We start from the raw sequence: 17839 nt of genomic DNA on the forward strand, positions 1-17839 counted from the left end.
ACAAGGTAATGGAAAAAGGTGACAAATGAAGGAAACTTAGATAATCAGCTTCGTTACAAGGCCGCCGCAGCAGGTATATTTTTGTTAACTATCCGTATGTTCTTAACTTCTTCACTCTTCCAATATATGTTTTAGGTTTTTGTTGGACATATGGCTCAAATGACATAATTTTGTGATAATGTGGCAACAGATGGCATTCAGTGCATCCCTTATGCTAATGACATGTGTTTTTCATTTGGACAAAGCAAAACAGTAGATGGTAAAGGGAAAACAATAGCACCTTCCTGGCTATTCTCTGTTTGTCCCTCTGTGTTCACTCTTTACACTACTTACCCTCTTTGGTGCCCCAGGAGGATAAACTCAATAGGTTGCATCAATCAGGCTCTCTTGCTCTCTGACATCTGTCTAGGTTCAGCCAAAGTACGGCCAGGAGGAGAGAGGTCAGGAATACTGATTTCCCTTGTTCTAGTCTTGCTTGATTGATGTTTGGCAATAGATTTATTTTTCTCTACCAACTCATGCGGAAGGTGAGTGTCTCTTAAAGCAGTTGTTTGTTGGTTTGTTTTTTGAGATTCTGATAATCATTTCTTCCTTTTGGCTATTCAGTTTTGGGTCAGTAATACTCTTGCAGCACCTCCTCATCTCTATGGATTTCTTTCAACATTGCTCACACATTTATAATCTCTATTAAATTCTCTTCCATTAATCATTGTGAAGTAACTGACCCATAGACACAACATGAATTAATCTTATTTAAGATTTTGAGAAACTGTCTGATATAGATCAGACAAAGTAAAGTTTTTCAAATATGCTCACGATAAGGATTTAAATTGCTGTGACAGGTTTAATACAGTCCTCCCAATGATATTCACATCCTATCTAGTAGAACACATGGATACATCACATTATATAACAAAGGAAAGATGATTATTTAAAGAGCTCAAGAAGGGGAAATATGAGATATATTGATACAACTGCAGGTTATAGAATACATTGTACATGGAAGGTAGGAAGGCACATATGTGACTATAAGAAATTTGAAACTTTGTGCTTTGAAGATGAAAGCATGGTTCATAAGTCAGGAAATGTAGAAAGCCTTTAGAATCTACAAAGGGCAAGGAAGTGAATTTTTCCACAAAATACTGTAAGGGAAACAACTTGATCTATAGATTTCACTGAAATCTCTGAAACAGATTTTGGGTTCCTGACATAGCAAACTTTCGGGTAACGCATTTCTGTTGTTTTTCCCCACTGCACTTGTGGTAATTTGTTACAGCACCAAAAGGAAACGCATGCAGCTGCAAAATTCAAAGTTATAGAGAAAAGTGGAAGAAATATCTTACTTGATTGTATAACCTGGCATACAAGTGACAATTTAATTTTACTGTGAACAAGAACAAAAGCGTGTGTGGCATCCGAAACTATAAATTCTCTACTTTTAAAGATAGACATGGTTATTCAAGTAAAATTAAGGATAGGAATCTGAAAAGTGATACTTTTTTGAAATATGCTAGGCATCTGTGTTTTTTAAAATAAAATTAAAACAAATATGCGTCCAATTCATGGCGAATAGTGCAGCCGGCTAGGGGAAGAATTTTCTCTTTGTTGCTTTTGAATCAATCCTTAATGCCCCCCCCCCCCAATTAATCCATTAGTTTCAGAAATACAAAGTAAATTTGAAAGTGTAATAGAGTCAGATTTTAGTTATGTCTTTCTTATTTTACTTCTCACTTTTACTTGGCAGCTGATTTTACTTTCTTGCTTTAAAAATTCTGAACTCTTTCCACAGAATACACAATTATCAGACCATCGTCATGACCTACAAGTACTGGGGCAACTGGCTGAAGTCTTGGAGAATGTATCTTTCCTTTTTTCCTCAGAAAACTAAATAAATCTCTCAAATGGTCTATATTATAACCTGTGGTAGAACTTGACATTCTACTGTGGTTGAGAAGAAATTGTAGGTCAGTCAGTCAAATGTGATCTTATGCCTTATTATTTTGCTTCTAATTAGTAAAAGTAAATTTTCTATAAGTTCAATCCAATTAATTAGAATTCTACTTAGGTATTAGAATAAAACCCAAGCTAACAATAAGAATAATTCATTTTACTCTGCCATTTTAATTTACATATGTGTTTCTATAAAAGTATTGTAGAGATTATAGATGACTAGGGCAAGACAAAATTTACACAAATTTCTGGGTTTCTAGGTTGACTCCATCTCTTAAAAGTCAACAATATGAGTTAAGCATGCAAGTGCATGCCTATAATATCAGCACCTTGGGAGGCTGAGTCAGGAAAATCATTTCAAGTCTGAAATCAGCTTGGGTTACAAAGTGAGCTCAAGGCCACCCTGAACTGCATGGCGAGATCCTGTGTCAAAAAAAAAAAAATCAACAATATATAAAGATGATATATTACATAAAATTACTTTTTATTTTTTTAGTATCTAACTCTGGACACCGTGGATATTCTTCTACCTTGACCATTGAAAGAAAAGCCCAATAGAGCAGAAACAGTGAACTCAGACCAAGGCTAAATTTTGAATTTGCAATTTGAATCACTTATTCAAAATAGTCTCATAGATAATAATGACATTTTTGTTGAATCACCACTTAATTGTGCTTTTATGATAAATGCAATTCATAATGAATAATTACTATACAAGGGAAAGATGATCAGGGAAAGGTGAGAGGGGAGGAATGAGAAAAGAGAAACAGGGACATTGAAATTGACCAAAGTGTGCTCTCTATGTACAAATATGCCAAAATGGGATTCGGTATTCTGTATAACTAAGAGGGACATAGAAGAAAATGAAGGAAAAAAACCCATCATGAACAGACCTGTCTAATTTCTAATTAAATTATAAGATGAGATGTAAGTGCATATTATCTACCTAGAATATTTTCTTATTTATATTCAAGTTGAAATTTCCTTCAAGGTTAAAATTCTTTGATTCTCAGGCTCTTAGAGTTGATCAGAAAAACCTGAGGAGACATTTTCAAATTACGCCTTCAAACTACCCCTCTGCCCTGAGGTTATGTTATGCTTCACTCTTCAGTTTAATAACTCCTGGGAATTTATTTCTTGAAAGCATTTCAAGGAAGGCTTTTCCTACCCTGACCCACGTGATAGTCAGGATAAGTACTTCATTACATTTTAGCCTTTAAATTTTGTTTTGAAAAGTAAGTGGTATTTCTGCTCAGCTTCGTGGCGAGAGCTGTGTGAGAAGTGTAGCTCATTCTACACTGTGGCTTCCTCATTCTGGCCTCTTTCTAAAGGAAGCAACCTGTCTTATATAAAGAAGTTATCTTTATAGTCCTCCCATCATGTATTTGAGAATAATGTTTTCATTTCTATTATCATTTCTTTCTTTTTGTCTCTCATTTCTTTTCCCTTTTCTTCTTTCAACCAATTCTTTCCTCTCCTCTACTCACCATTCTTCCCTTTTTTAATCTGTCCTCTATCTGCCTTTCTTTCTCCCTCTCACCCTTCCTTCCTTCCGTCCGTCCGTCCGTCCTTCCTTCCTTCCTTCTTTCTCTACCTGCCTTCCAGCCATCTTTCTTCTTTTCACCTCCTCTGTTCCTCCCCCTTCTCTCTTTCAACATTTCTCCAGATCATTTTGACATACACAAATTAAAAAAAAACAAAACTATTTATATGTTTATGTTAAAAGATGATTTCTTTTCTGGGGAAAATTGGAGTAGGCACTGTTCCAACTTATTGCCCTCTTTAGCTGCAGCTCTAACACTCAGACTGAATAATGGAACAGTTATCCGAGGACTCTGACAAGAATTCTGAATATCACTAAATCAGCAATGAATTTATCATTTTCCCTCCACATATATACTCCTGCCTCTACGCAAACAGCTCAAAACATGCAAATAATGATCATTATTTAGAGGGAAAGACTTCTTATTCTAGTTCTCACAGCAAGAACAGACCTTTTAGGAGCAGCAATAGTAGCAGCAGGTGCCCATCAGTGCTTCATATTTTGAGGAATAAATGTGTCCACTTTTTCCTTTCTTTGATCTTCTGTTCCATTCTGGATACAGATGCAATGATGGAAGATAATGTGCCCCCATATGACACTAAATCCTCTTGCTTTCTGGAAGAATTTAAAGGGTATTTCTTGGGCATTGGAAAGTCACAGGGAGACCATGGCTATATCAGAATTTGGTAAAGTGGTCCTGTAAACTTGTTTATGAATATATGAACTCATTCACAAGCTGCAAATACATGGCCTAATTCTAAAGTAGATACCATAAATTTTGCAAATATAACTAGAAAATAGATATCTGCTCTGGTGCTAGACAGGAGATTTGTTGACAGAAATATAAAACAGATATGGTAGCACTGAGAAAGTATTGAAAGCTGGGATGTACATTAAAGCCACAGACCATGGAAGTTTGTCAAATAAACCTACAGGTTCAAAAAGTTTAGTAAACCCCTGAAAGTACAAAATCAAAGAAAACCATACCGAGAAACATAGTAAACTATGAACACTTATAGGGAAGAAATAAATATATTAAAAACAGTCAGAAAATACATTCTTCTTCTCACATAGTATTCAAGTGACTTCTGATTTCTCAATCAAAATCATGGAGACCAGAAACAAGTGACCAGATCTTGTGGTTATACTCCATTTCAAGTGATAGAATATTGTTTCTAAGTAAGTAGTGTTTATAAGCATTACAATGCATTATAAACACTATTAAAATCCAAACTTACAGAGTTATTATTTTAAAAAATCAATTCCATTAGAACTAAAAAAAATTCAAATAAGGTAAGGGATAGCAGAGAGTAAAAAAGCAGGTGAAAAAACAGAAACAAAATAATATGATGATATAGAACAGCTAGATTTTCTATTGTAGGGACAAATTATCATACTTTCATAGCTTAATAGAGAAAAGGTTTTATTGTCTCATGATTACAGAGAATTCAGTCCACAGTCTTCTGGTTCCAAGGCAGGAACATCACAGTGGAGGGGCATGAAATAAAAAATTTGTTTAATTTATAGCAGTTGGGATGCAGAGCAAGGGAAGGAAGTCAGAGAGGAGAGGTGAAAGGGTCGGATACAGATCCCAGGTCACACTCACAAGATCCATATAGACATACTCATAAGTGTTCTTACGAACCTCTTCCATAGTCCCAAGCCAATCAGACTGACAATTAATTTTAACCATTCCTTGATAGAAACTAAATATAAATATACTAATGCTTATCATAAATGGAAAATGTCTAACTGTATCAAGTAAAAGACAGATTTTCAGAATGAATTAAGATGTAATTCCAATAAATATTGTTTATAAAAACCTCATTTTGAATATAATGATATTTGCAGAGCAAAATAACAGAGGAAGGAAAGATACACTGTACAAACACTAACCAAAAGAAATGAAATGATAGCTGCAATGTTAGTGTCACAAAACATTACCTTTGCTCTGAACCCCTGCCCCAAATTAACTAGGATAAAGAAGGACACTGCATGATGAGAACATGGCAAATTAGCTTGGAAATTATTGTCATCCTAATAATGTATCATCAAACAATAGTGTTTCAAATGGCAAAATAAAAATGTAAAGAATTAACAGAATCAAGAAATATACAAATCAGTCGGGCTGTGGTGGCTCACGCCTGTAATCCCAGCAGTCAGGAGGCTGAGGTGGGACGATCATTGTGAGGTGGAGACCAGCCTGGGCTGCAAAGTGAGCTCAAGGCCAGCCTGAGCTGCATAGCGAGACCCCTTCTCAAAAAAAAAAAAAAAAAAAAAAAAAAAAGGGAAAAAAATATACAAATCTAATCATAGTGAACACGTCAATGTTCTTTTCTTGGAACCAAAGAACAGATACAAAGTCAACAAGAATTTTCATGAACTGACTGGATCTAAATGGCATACAGAGAACATCCCCAAAAAAGATGATACAGATGGTTTTCTCTTCAAGTATAGATACAGCATTCACAAAGATAGGCATGTCCTTGATAATACATAAATCTTAAGAAACTAAAAATAATTAAAATCATACAAAATATGTTCTGTGAATCTAATGAAATCTAACTAGAAATCAATAATGAAAGTATCTCAAACATTTGAAATTTAAACAAAATATTCCTGTAAATTCCACTTGTCAAGAAAAAAAGCTCAAGAGAAATTTGTAAATATTTTAAACTTGAGAAAAAAATGAAAGTATAACGTTTCAAAACGTGTGAGACAGAGTTAAAGCAATACTTAGGAAAAGATTTGAAGTGGTTAAATGTGTCTGGGAAAATAAAGTATCAAATCAATACAGCTATCCTTTCTCTAAAGAAACAAGAAATAGTGTAAAATAGATCCAAAGAAGGTAAAAGTTAAAATGAATAGATATGAAAGCAGAAATCAGTATCATTGAAAACAGAAAACAGGGAGAAAATTCAAATAAATAAATAGTGAATTATTAAAAAAGATCAATGGAATTGATTTACCAATAGTAGAATGATAAAGCTAAAAGACAAAATTTACAACAAATGAAATTAGACACAGAAATGGAAGAATGGTATGATCATATTCCTTATTGATGTAAAAAATAAAAAAGAATATTTATAAACAAATACACGTATAGTTCAGCAAGTTAGATGAAATTACTATTTTCAGTACCAAAAGTTTCTAAAAACTCTTCTAGAATGAAATAGCCATAAAAACTCAAAATTGTTAAATTAGTGAACCATTATTAAAAGTTTATAAAAAGTATTCTCCAGTACCAGATGATTTTTTTGCTAAATTCTGAAGCACATTCAAAGACGTAAACCCAAGTCTCCAGTCTTAGTGAAAGGAAGAAACGGTCATGAGATGAGCACTACTGATAGAAAAATGGAAAAAGAAATACAAGAAACAATGTCTTTCATTGAAATAGATTTAGAAGCCATCAAAATATCAGCAAACTAAGTCCAGCAACTAGTAATAGTATAACATGACCAAAGAGAAATTATATTATGAATGAAAGGTGAACTTATTTTGACTGGTAATCAATGGAAGCTGTTTAAGAATCTAAAGAAAAGTATATCAATTAATGTACAAATCAATAGCACTTTCTATATAAATTTTTGCAAATTAGGAAATAAATGAAAATTTCTCATCTCAATAATGGTTGTCTTTAAGGTAGCATCATCATATCTGACAATGAAAGATGTTAGTATACACTTAATATAAAGGCAAAAATATAAAATATATTGGACAATAAAAAGTGCTGATCAGGAAGTAGAGGACCTAGAACTCTCACACATCCCTTTAGAAATGTAAAATTCTTTACCCACTTGACAAAACAGTTTGGCAACTTAGCATAAAAAGCAATATAATATTATATGACCCAGAACTTACAAACAGTTTTTCTTCCCCTAAAAATGTGAAAAATTATATTCCCACAAAACACATATGTGACTGTTTGTGGCAGCTCTATTCATATTGGCCCCAAACTGGAAATAACCTAAATGCTTCCCAGTGGATCAATAAAAAACATACAGTGATATACTATTCAGCAACCCAGGAATGAATTAGTGAAACCACAATAATTAAGATGAACTTTAAAGGCATTATTTCCAGTTAAATAATTCAGTCTTAAATGGTTATATACTATATGATTCCATTTATATATTACTTCCAAAAAGCAAATGCATAGTAATGGGAAACAGAGGTCTGGTTTTCAAGGGTCAAAGAGAGGGTCACAATAAAACAGTAGTTCTTTTCTCCTTTTCTTTTTTAAAATAAGTTTTATTTTAAAGAGAATAAAACTAAGCAAATAAAACATAATAAAGTCAGTTAAAACAAGACAGTATGATGGAGGATTTCAGAACAAAATAATAGGAAATCAACAATGGTTACCATAATTTCTCTTGTTGTGTTCAAATTATCTGACCATATCACCAGGCTTAGTAAAATCAAACAAAAAAGAGCAGAATAGAATCAATACAACAAAACAATATATGTACCATAGGGCTTCAAAACAAGATAATAGTATGACTACCACAATATATATTTTTATCTTTGAAACAGCTTTCCATGCCATCAGATATAATAAAATATCAAACAATACAAAAAGAATAAAACCAAACCAAACCAAACAATGAAAATGATACAGGATTTTAAGACAAGATAATAGGGAATTAACAATGGTTACCACCTTCAGAAGGACATCTCCCAGAGATGCCATATTGGTTATTTTTAGCCTTTAAATGGATGATCATACTACCGGCTGTAGTCCAGCAACACACTAAACACTACAAGCATTAAGTTGCATTTTACTTCAATTGTTATCATCTCTGCCTGTGTTTCGCCTAGTCAGCTGTTCACTTACGGTGTGTGTGTGTGTGTGTGTGTGTGTGTGTGTGTGTGTGTGTGTAGGGTGGATCTTGGTTCTTCTTGTCTTCCAGCCCATGCATTGGAAGAGGCTTGAGTCTTGTTCTTTTCCCAATGGCCTGTAAATGGTACAAACTCACAAGAAGAGGCTGGTTTCACGGTCTCCTCCCCATGACCCACGAATGTTGCCAACTCATAGGAAGGGCCTGGTATCTGGTTCTCCTCCCCATGGCCCATACATGGCACTGACTCACAGCAAGGGCTGGCATCTGGCTCTCTTTCTTGTGGCCTGCATATGGTGCCAACTCACAGGAAAGGGCTGTTGTCTGGTTCTCCTCTCTGCAGCCAGTATATGGTTTCAACTCACAGGAAGGGGATGGATTCTTATTCTCCTCCCTATGGCCCATGCATGGCCTTTTTTGTTTTTAAGAGATGCAATTATCCTTGTTGTGATTGTGATAGTGTTTACACAATTTTACAACTTCTAGAAATATACATCATCCAAAAAGGCAATTTTCTTTTAATTTAAAAAAAATAAACTAAGAAAGCAAAAATAAGCATAGAAAGTTACTGAAGTTTTCAAGGAGCTGATAGGTGAACATTCAAAGAAAGTGAAAAAATTCACACAATATTAACTGGAACAGTAAAGAGGAAACAAGGCTTTGACCAAATCATTAAAAATAGGTATCAACCTCATTTAACTGAAGTTGGGTAAAAAGATTTGAAGCTTGGTTGAGGTAAATTGGGGTAAGTACAACACACTATCATTTCTTTAAAAACAACATATTACATTATGCCACTCATGCTGCATTAGGATAGTGGATAGACCACTCTAAAAGAGTCTAAGATCTGCCAGAGATGCTAAACAAATGTAACTTTGTAAATGAAGCAAATTTTGGTGTGTTATTATCCCCTAAATCTAAAACCTTTATCAATGGAACCACTGTAAAATCTTAAGGATTAAATTCTGTAGTCAGGTTTATATGTTGTATGGTAAGCCATAAGCCTATTGCTGAATCTTAGGAAAGTTATCTATGTATATTTAAATATGATTACATTCCTAATTCATTCCTATGATACAACTGATCAAGATTTAGATTATTTATACCTTTCTTTTCTCTGTTTTCTCCTAATATGATTACACACACAATTCTGTTTCTCCTCGTTTTTATACTTTGGAAGAACACCTTAAACCTTGCTACCTTGTTTCATTATTAACCTGTAGTTCTTCTTACTTTTTGACAGAATTTAGTATTCTATCCTTTTCATTTCCTGTTTCTCAACTTACCCTACCTCCTATATGTGTCAACTACATCCTGTTTAAGAATTACTTTATATTTATTTAATTTTATTTAAAGAAAGACAAAACAAAGCAGAAAATGGTCAGAAATAGTACATACTTTCAAAGAAAAGAAATAAACAGTAATAAATCACTAATTGATGTATACATATTGTCCCCCCACAAATAATAGTTCAAGATACAAAAGTGGAACATATAAATGGGAATTCAACCAGGGAGACTGCAAACAGTTCTGTTCAACTATCCAACAAAAACTAAGTAATATGGCTATCAATCCCATACACTTAGACATGTATACATTTATCCATATCTTCATTTATGTTGAGACCAAACAAAACAGCAGATTAAAATCATTCTGAACAAAGTTTAATAGTATTGCTGGATTTCACATCATGACACTCCGGAATCAGCACTGGGTACTGCAGTGCCCCTTTTTTTCCTTCAAAGTATTTGTTCATTTCATCATAAGCCATCAGATCAGTTCTCATAAATTGTTTATAGGTTTTATGCAAGCATGAGTCTTAACATGTATTTCTATGCTTTCTATATTAGAGGGAGAAACAGAGCAAAGCAGGACAGAACTAAACATTTTCCTAAAGACACAAAAAACTAAAAAGACATATAAAACTGCTGTATAAGGAGTTCTACCATGGTCACTGTGCTGTCTCTTGTTATCATCAACAGAATTGACTATATCATCAGATAAAGTATAATTGAATGTATCAGTACATAACAGAATTAATAGAAATACAACTTTGTAGATAGTGTAGAACTACAAAAAACAGGTAACAATCAAGTCAGAATGGGTATCCTAGTGAATCATTGTCATTTTCAGTATAGTTGTCTATACTTTCCAACTTGATATCATCAAAACAATTTTGAATAAAATGTCAATAATAATGCAGCAATCAAATCAGATTTACCTAAGATCAGTCATTATACAATAGTATAAGTCATACAGGGATCCAGATTAAGTTAATAGGAAATTAAAGATGACCACTGTGCTATATCCTGATATCCTCGTGACAGCTGCCCTAAGATCCAGTGCTAACAAACTAGGATGGAACGAGTTCCATCCAAGCAGAGTGGTGCGAGTTATAAGGGTTTTAATTCCTGATACACTATTAGCAATTTCTTCTGCTGTCTTTTTTAAGACTATTCCTCCCCTTTCATTCCCCCATGATATACTGTGTATTTTTGGGTCTCCCCAATACTCTCGGTTTTATATTGGGGAACAACCTGCTATTTACCTAAGTGTTTCTGAACTTTCTCACTCCTGGACGTGATCTGTAGTTGTATTTCTTCACTTATTAAAGCCTGTCTTTTCAACCAATCCATAAATACTGGTCCATAGAGAGTAATACTGGTCTATAGAGAGTAGTTTTCTATTACTCTCTGGTTCCCTATCAAATCGAGTTCTGCTTTCTCATATTTGATTTTGGTCCATATACCCTTCTTCAGGTTCGTTATACTCCCTATAAAGAGCATCTTGGTGGACCGTACCTCTTGATCCACTGTTACTGCAATTCTCTTTTTTTCCCCTTAGGTTAGTGTATCTAGGCCATCTATATTAGAAATTATATCCAAACTTCTCTGCCTCATTTCTGTTGTGCTCTTTTCCCGCCATTAGTTGTCTGTCTTCTTCATTTCAGTTTTTGCTCCATTTGTTATGGCCTCTCTGCCATTGTTCCTGAAATCCTGGTGCTTTTCTCTCTCTTTAGAATGTCCTAGAGTATTTTCTGTAGAGTTGGATTGGTTGTTGTGAATCCCCCCAGTTCCTCTTTATCTTGGAAGCATCTTGTTTCTCCATTAATTTCTAGGGACAGTTGTGCAGGATACATCAATCTGAGTTGGAGGTTATTTTCTTTCAAGGCTTGGATTATTTTACCTCACACTCTTCTTGATTTGATGGTTTGTGCCGAGAAGTCTGCTGTAATTCTGATGGGTGTTCCCTTGTAAGTGATCTGTTTCTTGTCTCTGACAGCTTTTAATATTCTGTTCTTATATTGAATTTCTGGGATCTTGATTATTATATACCTGAGTGTAGTTCTGTTTTGGTTGTAGGTGGCTGGAGTTCTGTATGCCTCATGTATCTGAGTATCTTTTCCTTTTCCTATGTTTGGGAAGTTTTCCTTAATTATTTCTGTGAATAGACTTTGCAATTACTTTGTTTGTACCCCTGCTTCTTCATTCACATTCTTTATTCTTAAGTTATAGTTCCTCTTGTACTCTTCTAGCCTTTGTATTGTTACTGCTTGTTTCCTTGTTATGTTTAAGAAATGTTTCCTTTCATGTTACCACATTGCAAACCTGTCCTCCAGTTTGGATAATCTATCCTTAGTTTCTTTCAAGCAGTTTTGTCAGCTTTCAATGAAGTTTTCAAATTTCCTGGTAATCTCTTTGAACCTGCTTCATGTATTTTATGTTTTCTCTATGTTCTCCATCAAACAATTCCCCCCTCCTTTTTTTTTGTTCTTCCATTCTTCCATCTGTTTTTTCTTGGGAGGTGCTTAGCATTTCTTTAATTATTCTATTTATATCTTGCTTTACTTGGTTAAATACTTCACTTTTGAACTTGTCTATGAGGTCTTGAAGATATCACTTTATATCTATTGGTGCCATGTCTGATATTGCTTGTTTGCTGTCCTCATTCTCCTTTACAGTTGTTTTCCTGGATCAGTGTTCTCAGGATTGGGGACTGAGAACCCTTTCTTATTGCCCCCTCTTCTCATACTTTTTGACCCTTCCATACAGGCATATCTACGAGGCCCAATTTCTTTCTTTGTTGGTTTCAGTTTGTCTGAAGTGTGTGGGTTTTTGGATTCATATTTCATTTTATGAGTTATTATTCATGAGCTATTATTGCCTTGATGCTTACATTTGGCCAGTTGGAGTCCTTTGAGCTATGTCTTTTTGATATTTTCTCATCATTCTTTGAGGACTTCCTATTCTCTACCCCAGCAAATGCATCAGGCTCATCTAGTTCTAATTCTGGTTGCTATAATTTGAATGGGAGCCAGGAAAACCATGTGTTAGAAATGTTATCTTCAACATAACAGTGTTGGAAGGTGGGACTTAATGATAGGTGAGTAGGCCATGAAGGGGTCAACACCCTTTCCCTAAGAGGGTGTTTGTTACAAAAGGATCTGTTCTCTTTCTCACTATAATAGACTAAGTATAATGTCTAGGAAGAAGGGTTGGAGGGAGAAGCGAAGGAGGGAAAGGAAGGATATGAAAAATAAAAATTAAGATGTGTCATGTATGTGTATAAACTTCCCACAATAAATTTAATTAATATGTACTGCAAACATATACTGTTAAAAAATTTAAACAAGAAAATTTAATTAGATGACTTGAAGAAAAAACAGTTATCTTTCTTCTTTAGGATCATGCCTGTATTTTATACAATGGAAAAGAAAAATTCTTATGTAGTCTCAGTCAGACTTTTGTGGATTATTATTTTCAATAGTTGTATTTATATGAATCTGGCAAACATAGCATTGTTTTGAGGATTTTAAAATTCATTAGAACTTTAGATTCTGAAAAATTCTTGTAATAGAGAAACACATTAAATGATGCATAACAGTGTATCCCATCATTTTAGTAAAACAATAGCAACTATATATAATCATCAACTTATATTTCTAAATAAATTATATTCACACAACTAAATTCCATTCTTTAAGACACATACTTGAATAAGCTTGGTGTAATGAAATACACACAAATTTGGTTTCTAGGCATGATCCCAGCATAAAATAATTGTTGAACTTTTTTTGTTGCTGGAGTCTAGTCTTTAAGTCTCATTCAATGTCCCTTTTGTTTTTTTCCATAATTCTCTATCTTCTCGTATATTGCAGAGTTGTTCTCCAGATTTTTTTGGGGGGGGGTTCTTTGCTACTTCCTTTGTGTGTTTTTGCTATTAAAAAATTTTCCTCAGGTTTTTCCACTAAATTTACAAACATTTCTATTTTATCTTGCTTAAAGTGTCTTATGTTTTTGCAAGTACATAAATACACTAGTTAGATAAAATAAAAGTTGTCAGTGATTCTTTGATCAATTTGATGTTTTATTAAAAAAGAGAAAATGAGTGAACAAAATGCAAGAAGAAATGCAATTACATGACCCTTGTACTCTTACTTCCTGTAACAGAGAAAAGTAGTCATTCACTGCTTTTTATTTTCCATGAAGGTATTAGGCCTTTGCCTCAAAGGTGTAACATCAGAATAACACGACATTCTCCTGTGACTTGATCTGACCTCTGTGTTCTACTCATCTTTTACTCTGAGTCAGCTAAATATGCTGCCAGATATTGTTCTCTTTTCGGAAATTCTTCCTGGAATCCTGTGGTAAACTTTCCAAGGAAAAGGCAAATAGAGTCAAATGTCCTTGTGGACTGCTGAATGCAACAAACATATTAGTATCACTTTTGATTTTCCAGAAAATTATCAGTTATTTATGTAGGTGCATTATGCTGCTTTGATTTAAATTGTTCCTTATTCTCAATGAACTATTTCTGATGGGATAAACAATTTAAATAGGATCCTTTAAAAGAAAAAGAAGAAATATTTTCTTATCTAAAAGAACTAATTCTAATGTGCTTTAAATTCTATCTGCATAAGTGGATGATAAAAGTAATTAATGATAATAAGTGATTTGATCGTTTATCACATGATGTTGATAAGCAATAGGTCAGAATGTTAGAGAATAAGTTAACTGTCAGTGAGTAGCAATATTTTTGTGCTGTGGTTACATTGTTAAGCAAACTAAAATAAGCAAATCGTCATGCCAGGGTCTCAGTTAATGTCATTTTGCTTGGCTGAGAAAATCTGAAACATCTCTGAACAGACATATTTTAAGAGAGCATTAGGACATGCATATTTTTAGGATGCTAATAGACTCTCACCCCCTTTGGTTTTTGCTGCCAGAAATTATGATTCATAGTTCTTGATAGCATAGAACAGAAAACATTGTAAAGGGGAAGAAATTCTAACAGATTGCTTAGAAAAGATTTCTGAGTGTCAGTTAATCAAACATTTCTCTTCCATTCCTGTAGGAAAATGAACACTTATGCTTTGAAAAATGGAGCTAGAGAAATTTTCATTTTTGTCTTCCAGTGCCCCATAATTATTGGTATATTTTCACATGTATGAAGAAAATTGGATGGTGAAAGAATATATAGCATTATAATTATTTATAATAACAAAAATGACAGAGCTAAAAGTTGACTACATACAAATTTACAAGGAACAAAGTATGTCATATTTATTTATTTATTGGTACTGGAGATAAAATTCATGACTTTGTGTTTACCAGGTAAGCGCTTGGGCTGCTCAGTTAAATCCCCAGCCAAAATGTCATTTTTATTGTGGTTGTTTTCAAGATTCTGGAGAGCATAGTAATATTATTATATATGTATTACTTTTATTAGTTTGTTCATGTTCCATAAAATGTTAACTAATTAGAGAAGCACATTTAGTACATTTTTTTTAAAAACATAGAATATAAAATTTCAAAATTCATGACAGCATTTTGAATTAATTGTATTATTCTATAAAGCTTTGACATAATTTAGATTTATGTTTTCAGAAAGAATTATTATAACTAATGATCAAAGTATTCTACATTGAATAACAACTCTGGTAGAAATCCTGTCATATGTGGTTGTGATTATGAGAGTACATGCTTCAATATTATTGGTTTCTTATTAAGATTGATTTCACTTCTTTGTGATTTGATTTTGTCTTATAGTCTGTTGTCTAAGCTTGAATTACCAACTTACCTCCATAGATTTTTACTCCTCTTTTTTTTTTAGAGAGTATTTTGATATATACAGAGACATGAAGCAAACTCTGTTAGCATTGAGCATCATGTAGTGTGATTGTTACTTAGCTTTTAACTGGAATTCACATAAAAATAATAGGTTTGTAGGAATTTTGAGGTATGAAAAAATATTTAACTACAAAGTAATCTCCTGTGATCCAACTGATCAGTCAGTATTTTTAAAAAATGCATGGAAAGGATAGTTCATACTGAAGTATGCAGAGCATTTGTGCTTTAATTAAAATTTTAGAGGTAAAACTCATTCACATGAATTAATAGCAATATTTCTAGCAGGTTGCATAAATGGTGACAAAATTTATATCTTTGTATTCAAGAAGAGTATAAAGTTACTTGGTGAAGATCACTACATATGTTAATCCTTTCAACATGTGCTATAAATATTAAATATCTGTGGCTATTAAATTACGTGAGAGCAAATGACTCATGAGTAATTACAAATACCTGTTCTGCTTCTACTTAGCACTTATTTTCAGAAAGGTAGTATGGAAATGAAATGCAAACATAACATAAAAGAGTTAAACTTCCTGTTAAAGGATGCTTTATCATGTAATAAAATATTCCAGTGTAATTCAGTGCAGGACTAAAGCAACATCTGAAGAAAATGAGAATTTCTGAAGCCAGGAACCTCAGAGTGCTCTGCAGCACAGCACTCTGCATTCTGTTTACATGTCATTTAAAATTTTTTCCCAAATTATTCTTGTGGAATAATAAAAGACTTTAGATTCAAATGAACTTCATAGAATCATAGAAGTCAAAAGAAACAAGTCAATGCCATAACATCACATAAATTTGTACAAAAGCAACCCAGAACTAGTAAAATAAAACAAAATTTAGCATGTTTAGAGTTTTCATTGTCAATCAATTAGATTCTTGCTAATATCTATCTTTTAAAGAGAGTCTCCTTTTTCCTTTGGGTTTGTTTATTGATCTTTTTGTTGTTTTTTTCACTGATGTTAATGAGTGTGTCCTTTTCAACAGAGGAAGAACCACTGTCTAGATTTTTTGGTCACTTCCTAACTCATAAATAATAGCCATAGGTTGATAGAAAGTTGAGAAGAAATTGTACCTGTTAAGAGCCCTAAATTCCTTTCTGAGGATTTTTATTATACTTTGTGAGTGAAGAAACACTCTTTGAAAGTTTGAGTGGTCTAGAGAAGGGCTACAAGGCCTCATATTCCAAGGACGCATGTTAGGGTTTGTATTCCTGTGGGCCACTCCGAATCTCATGCAATCATGGAAGCGACCAAATCTAGTGTGTGATTGGTCTGTTGTGTAGCTCTCGGACTGGTGGTGTAAATGCTATACCCACCTAGGGGTGGAGCCAGCATATGATGTATTGTCAGGAAGAAGGTGTGTTCTCTGTCTTGCCAGTTCTCACATTGTTGTTTGCAGCCAGCCTTGGCAGCCCGCCATGCCACCCTGCCTTGGAGTCAGGTGAGTACAGACTGGTACTTCCAAGAACTGTAAGAAATAAACCTTTTCTTCCTTCATTCTGGGTGTCAGGTATTTTGCCTCAGCAAGGAGAGAAACGTAACCAAGACAACACAGATAAAATAAACTTATACTTTTCATAAATAAAACCCACACTAATAACTACTTTCCAGAACCATTCCTTTTCATTGTTATGATTAGTTCCTGGAGAGGTTTAAATCACTGTCCAAGAACACACAATGTGTGAAGATACAGACTTTTAGTTCTTTCAAATGTTAGTTTTTGTGCAGGACTTTTTACAGGAAGTAGTGTGCACCATATTAAAAACTCCCCGAAGAGCAGGAGAGCAGATTACTTCATTTCAGTATGACAAAGATCTGGCCTCCATTGGAATGGGGAAAATTAAAAGGCAGTAAGTCCCGAGTAAGCTTTTCTTCTGCTTCTTTCTCTGCCTTGGGCTAGGGAAGCTTGACTGCTTTCACAATCTTCCCTTTCAGTTGGGTCTACTGGTGCTTTTCTGGACTCCCAGCACACTGGGAGACTGAGGAAGGAAGCCTGGGTAACTGAGAGACCCAACCAAGGCTTTGTCTCAAAATAAAAAATTAAAAAATTGGGTGTAGTTCAGTGAAAAGGTGACACTTTTGACTTGTATGCTCGTAGAGTACCACTGCATTTTTGCCAATCCAGTGAGATACTGGGGTGATGCATCTTCAACCCTGCATGGCTCAGGGCTGAAATCTGGGGTCATCCCAGCCATTGCTTTCTTTCTAACCTTTATGGCTCACTAATAACACCTGTCAATTTCATCCTCAAAAGAACTTTAGAATCCATCTGTTTCTTTCCTTCATCATTGCCATTGCCTTATGCTAATCTATCATCTTTTTTTATCTTGTGGAATTTATCTCCTCTGTGATAAATTCCCAATTGGTCTTCCT

The 17839-nt window shown here is 34.0% G+C and overlaps 1 long non-coding RNA gene across 1 annotated transcript in view; it reads left to right on the forward strand.

Moving 5' to 3' along the window:
- LOC134478201 (uncharacterized) overlaps nucleotides 1–17839 on the forward strand; it is a 130457-nt gene that overhangs the window by 73950 nt on the left and 38668 nt on the right. The gene's annotated exons all lie outside the window — the stretch shown is intronic.

Source organism: Cavia porcellus, unplaced genomic scaffold (genome assembly GCF_034190915.1).
Source record: "Cavia porcellus strain 051 isolate PalLab524CR breed Dunkin Hartley unplaced genomic scaffold, mCavPor4.1 scaffold_12, whole genome shotgun sequence".
NCBI lineage: Eukaryota > Metazoa > Chordata > Mammalia > Rodentia > Caviidae > Cavia > Cavia porcellus.